Source organism: Alligator sinensis, unplaced genomic scaffold (assembly GCF_000455745.1).
Source record: "Alligator sinensis unplaced genomic scaffold, ASM45574v1 scaffold104_1, whole genome shotgun sequence".
Lineage (NCBI taxonomy): Eukaryota > Metazoa > Chordata > Crocodylia > Alligatoridae > Alligator > Alligator sinensis.
Genome location: NW_005841867.1, coordinates 3,928,516 through 3,934,296, shown reverse-complemented (window position 1 = coordinate 3,934,296; position 5,781 = coordinate 3,928,516).

Here is a 5,781-nt window from a genome sequence, read left to right as displayed (position 1 = left end):
CTGCTGCTGGCTCTGCTGCGGCTGCAGCTGCTGTTTTCCCTGGCCCCATTGGGCCCGCCCCACTGTTACCTCCTCTACAGATCCTCTGCGGATGCTGCTGCTGGCTCTGCTGCGGCTGCAGCTGCTGTTTTCCCTGTCAGCGTTGTGCCTACCTTCACCACTGCCTCTGCAGCCAACTGTGCTGCAGGCTCTCCAGCTGGTCCTGCTGTCGGCGCTATATGCAGCTTCCCGGCCGGCTCTGGTGTCACCGTCGCTGCCAGTTTCCTTGCCGGTTTTGCTGCCGGCCATGCAGCCGGCTTCCTCACCGGCTCTGCTGTCGGCCCCCTGCCGCCTCCCTGGGAGCCTCTGGTAGCTCCGCCCCTGGCTTTCCACGCTGCCGGGTGCGGCGGCTGATTCCTTCTGAATGAGGGCTCTCCCCTCCATCCTCCTTGCACCAGCTGCCCTGCCGCCTCGTCGGGGCCGCTTTTTATATCTTCTGGGCAGCGTCCTCCGCCCCCGCTGCTCGGCCACAGCTGTATATATGCGCGGCTGATCACCCGCGCCGGTGGTTTTGCTGTGCACCCCTCCTCCGGCTCTTCCGGCTCTACAGGAGGTAAGTGGGGCTCTCTCTTGACCCAGGGTTCCTCTGTCGCCCCCGCTCCCCTGGGACACAAGCATTTCCCTTCTTGGTTTTGATTAGAAAGATGTGAAAGCTGTGTTCTGTTAATGATCTCCATTCTGTTATCCATCCTATTCAGGTCTTATCCTATGAGTTGTTAACCATTCCTTTCAGGTGCTAAACAGCTTCAGTTCCTGTAACTTCAATTCTGAATTTCCCCTTGACAGCACAGAGGATCAACAACTTGCAGGACCAGGCTCTTGGATTGCACATACAATAACCTCTCATCCGTATAAACTACAATAAGATCAAATTCTGTATATATAATAATAAATAATAGTTACATTTATAGAAATCTCTTGTGGCAACAGCAGTAAAGATTTTGCTGCTCACAACTTTATGGAGGAGCTGAGCATTATTGAATTACACATAAACAGTGCTGCCAGGTAAGTGTTCCTTCTATTTTAAGGTAAATTCACACTGTCCATCATAGACCCAAGCTGAAGTAATGCAGGCCAAATAATTTCACCCAGTCTGAAACCAGCTCTCATTTTGTGGTTGATCTAAAATCACATTCTTTTAGAAAGAAATAAAATCTTAATTTAAATACTTAAAAGGATAGAGAATCCACTACATCACTAAGCAAATTGCCCCAATACTTAATTATTTCTGCGATTACAAATTTACATCTAATCTCTAGCCTGAATTTAGCTATCTGCTGTTTCTACAACTGGGACTTCTAAAGCCCTTGTTTGCTAGATTCAGGAGCCTCTAATATCAGAAATGTTTTCCCTTGGGTAGGTATTTCTAGGTCATAATCAAGTTATCTCTGAACCTTTTTTAGATAAGCAAAAATACCTCCCCTCCTTTTGAACTTCCTATGTCCACCTCTATGTCACATTTTTCCAGGCAGAATATTTTTGTAGGTCTTTTTTAATCTCTTTCCAATTCTTCAGCATTATTTTGGGAAGTTTGATCATCAGAACTAGACACAGGATTTTGCTCACCTGTTCTGTATAGAGAAGTTATGCTGGCTTTCTAGTTGCTGCTTGGCTGATGGGCCCCAGTGACTGCTGCTTGTTGCTGACCAGCCAAGAGGCAAACACAGTACCATATTTAAAACTGAAGTTTTTGGCTCCCTGCCAGTCAGGAGCAAGCAGTGGGGCCCCTCTGCCAGTCAGCAAGGGTGCGGGGGAGGTATGTAAGAACCTGCAAGATTAGAGCCACTGCACAGCCCACTTCTGCCGAGAATTTGGTAGGTCCATACCCAAAACCATGTTGCAGAAGACCTGCATCTGTTGATAATGAATCATAATTATACCCATCAAGCTGTTGCTGTTTTGGCTTGCTGCTGTTGCAAATGACCTGGTAGAACCCTAGATAGTAGACAGTTACCCTAATTAGTTCCACTTTGCATTTTCCTCTTCCTCACACAAATCATACATTAGTTTGGTTGTTTTTATTCCTATATGTTCCAATGTCACTAACCATTCCCCTCCAGGTATAGCCTTGGTATATTCCTGAATTCTTTGTGACTTAAAGTTTGATATGGAATGTGAAATCAACCCTCATAAATGTTACATATAGCATGGTGTTTGTATGGATTTGTTACAGGGTTGTTGGTTGCTGCGGAGTTGGTCTAAGGACATAGGCAGGCAAGGTTGTTTGCGTAAATGTGATATCTTTTATTAGACCAACTAAAAAGTTGGGAAAAAGTTCTTTGCAAGCTTTTGAGCACAAACGCCCTTCATCAGACATAGGGAGAAACTCCTGGTGTTATGTGTTCTCCAAGGTAGAAAAGAAGCAAATTTACAAATGTTTGTGAAAATGCTGACCACTTGCATTCCTTCACACATTTCCCTCCCTTCCCACTCAGCTGCCATCTCTACCTATTGTCTTCCTAACTTCCACTCATTTGCATTTTCACAGACATGCTGGTTGTAAATTTGCTTCTTTTCTACCTTGGAGAACACATAACACTGGTAGAGTCTCTCTATGTCTGAGGAAGGGTGTTTCTGCCCCAAAGCTTGCAAAGAACAGTAAAGCACTCACTGGCCAAGTTCACAGATGACACTATGTTATGGGGGACCATGATCACACTTGAAGATAGGCTACAGATACAGGCAGACCTAGACAGGCTAGCAAGTTGGGTGGATCGGAACCTAATGAAGTTCAACGTCAAGAAATTCTCCCATTGTACTCGGCCCTGGTGAGGCCACAGCCAGTTCTGGGCACCATACTTTCACAAGGATGTGGACAAGTTTGAGAGAGTCCAAAGAAGAGCCACCTGTATGATCAGAGTCTTACACAGCAAGCCATTTGAGGAAAGACTGAGGGATCTAGGACTCTTCAGCTTGAGGAAAAGAAGACTGAGGGGGGACCTGGTAGCAGCTTACTGCTACACTAGGGGAGTACATCAAGGGCTCGGTGAGCAGCTGTTCACCAGGGCACCCAAGGGGAAAACTAGGGGTAATAATCAAAAACACAAATATAAAATGAGTAATGACTAGCTGGATGGCAGCACTACGCAAAAAGACTTAGGAATCTTGGTAGACCACAGACTCAGTATGAGTCTTCGGTGTGATGCAGCTGCACAAAAGGTAAATGTGATCTTCTCCTGGAAGATCAATTCAGGCTCAACATTAGGAAAAACTTCTTTGCAGTCAGGGTGTCCAGACAGTGGAATAAACTCCCTCTAGAGGTGATGCAATCATCTACCCTGAAAATCTTCAAGAGGAGCCTAGACAGTCACCTTGCTGGGGTCACCTGACCCCCAGTTATCTTTCCTGCTTGGTGCAGGGGGCCGGACCCTATGATCTTCCGAGGTCCCTTCTGGCCTTACAATCTATGAAACTATGAATAATAAAAGATATCACATCTACCCAAAGAATCTTGTCTGCCTGTGGATTTGTTATGCACATATGTAAGGGTCAGCCAACATGTACACACACACACGAAAGATTCCTGAGTAGCATTAATTATACGAGTTCTATTGATTCCAGTGGAACTCTGCCAATATACAACAGTTGAGGTTCTGGAGCATTTGGTGGGCATGGAATTGATGAGGGGCACCACTGCATGATTTAAGCACTTACTCACAAAGAAGACAGACATAATCAGATTCATAATTTGGCAATTAGTGCCAATAATATGGGAATTCCTCTGTACTTTGGGCACACTGTGGCTTTTTCTGAAGGATGTACTGTATAAGACATCATCAGTGAAAAGGACAAAGGGAGTTCTCCTCCACTGCACTTCTGTGCAGGAGTCAACCACAATAACTATCTTGTTCTGATCTTCCCGATAGATAGCATCTTTTTTTTTTTTTTTTTAGTTTAGTCCAAGGGCCTTGAATTGTGAATCATAGAGAAGCAGGGCTGGAAAGGACATCTTCTATGTCCTTTCCAGCTTTTTTTCTTCTATGGTTTCTGGAAACTGCCCAAGAAGATTGAGGGGGGTTTTTTGGTTTTTTTTTTAACAATCCTACCTAACGTGTCTGGGGGTTGTTTTTGTTTTTTTAATTTGGAAGCATCAGGTATATGAAATCTTGTCTTGTTCTTACTGGAGAAAATGTTGGATGAGTCCTCCATTGGGAATTCTCTCAGCTTTTAATATCCAGAATAGACTACTGAATACTTAATAGATTTTTTTTCTTCTAATTGTTTTTACAGATAAATCAGTGCTGCGTAAATAAACAAAAAATGCCTGAATACAAATAATTGACTCAGTCAAGTCCCTTATCTGAAACACCTGCATGCTTAATTTTATAATTTATGATTGTGACTAGAAGGTTCAATGGGCCAATTCACATTCGTAATATTAAGCATGCATGTGTATTTTGTAGCATCGCAGCTGGAACACAAAAGTGTTTGTCCCCATAGAACGCATGAAAAGTAAACTGTGGATTCATTTGCTGTATTTCTTGAATGTAATAAATCTAACAGTCCTCTATAGTTGCCCCATAGTCTTTTAAGAAAAATGTTATAAAAGGCTTACAAAAACCTAGAACCCCTGGTTCCAAAAGGCTAGCATTTCTCACAGTACTTCTAAAAGGTACGTAAAAACTTTCCCCAGAAAGAAACAAAAGGAGGTGCAAAATGGTTATTTTTTCATTGTTGCCTTCCTGTATAAAACATTAGGGTGCCCTGAATTCCTGGTTTGAGCCAAATCTTGTTTGTCTTCAGCCTACCATGCATTATAAGGTTGGGACAACATCAGTGGGCTCACTTACTATAGTTCTAATAATAAAATATTGATAGGAAATGTGAAGTATTAATATTATGCTCTAACATGTCATTTTTCTCTGTGCTTTCTTTACAGCACAGACTAAATTTTTCCTGAAGTTCTGTGATTCATAAAGACATTTAGTATTTGAAAATTAACACCCATTCTGCAGTGAACATATTCCAGCGTTGGTGGCTGCTACGTGCATGGATGGTTTGGGCAGTGGTTCTCAACGGTTTTAGAGTCAAGGCACCCCTTGCTATACGCAAGGCACCTTTTGGAAAATGTTGTCTCTTTGCCTTCTCTTGATTTTATTTTTTTTACCAGGGATAAATACTAAAGCAGGGGTTGTCAACCAGGGGTACACGTACCCCCGGGGGTACTTGAGAAGGCCCTACGGGGTAAATGTGGAGACGGAGCGTCGCCCTGTGCTGCCCTGCGCTGCTGTGCAGGTGCCACCCGCCCGCCTGGACACGGGGGCGCAGGAAGCTCGTATGGGGTGGCTGCCACCGCTCTGTGTTCAGCCGTGCACCACCCCTGTGCGCCACACCTGGCCGCTGGGGGTACACTGATCCAAAAAGGTTGAAAACCCCTGTCCAAAAGCAATACTTGTGTTGCAAAGACCCCGGAAAGCCCACAGCGGGTGAGAAGGCTTTTAAACCTACAGATTCCTATTTGAAATCTCAGGTCTCCAGCGTGTAGCCCCATCAGCCTAGAGGCAAAAGCAATCAGGACTCTGGCAGAGGTGATCTCTTTTATAAAACCGGCTAGATTTTTTGCAAATTAAAGACTTTTTTTTGTGTGTGTGGAAAAAATCTAGTTGGTCTCCTAAAAGCCGTCACCTCTACCCGGCGTCCTGATTGCTACGTGACTCTCTGGGTGGATCTGGTGACACCTGCGGCGCCCCAGCGCCGAGCAAACCAAGCCAAGCCCCTCGCGGGTGTCGGTCCAGACCCGCC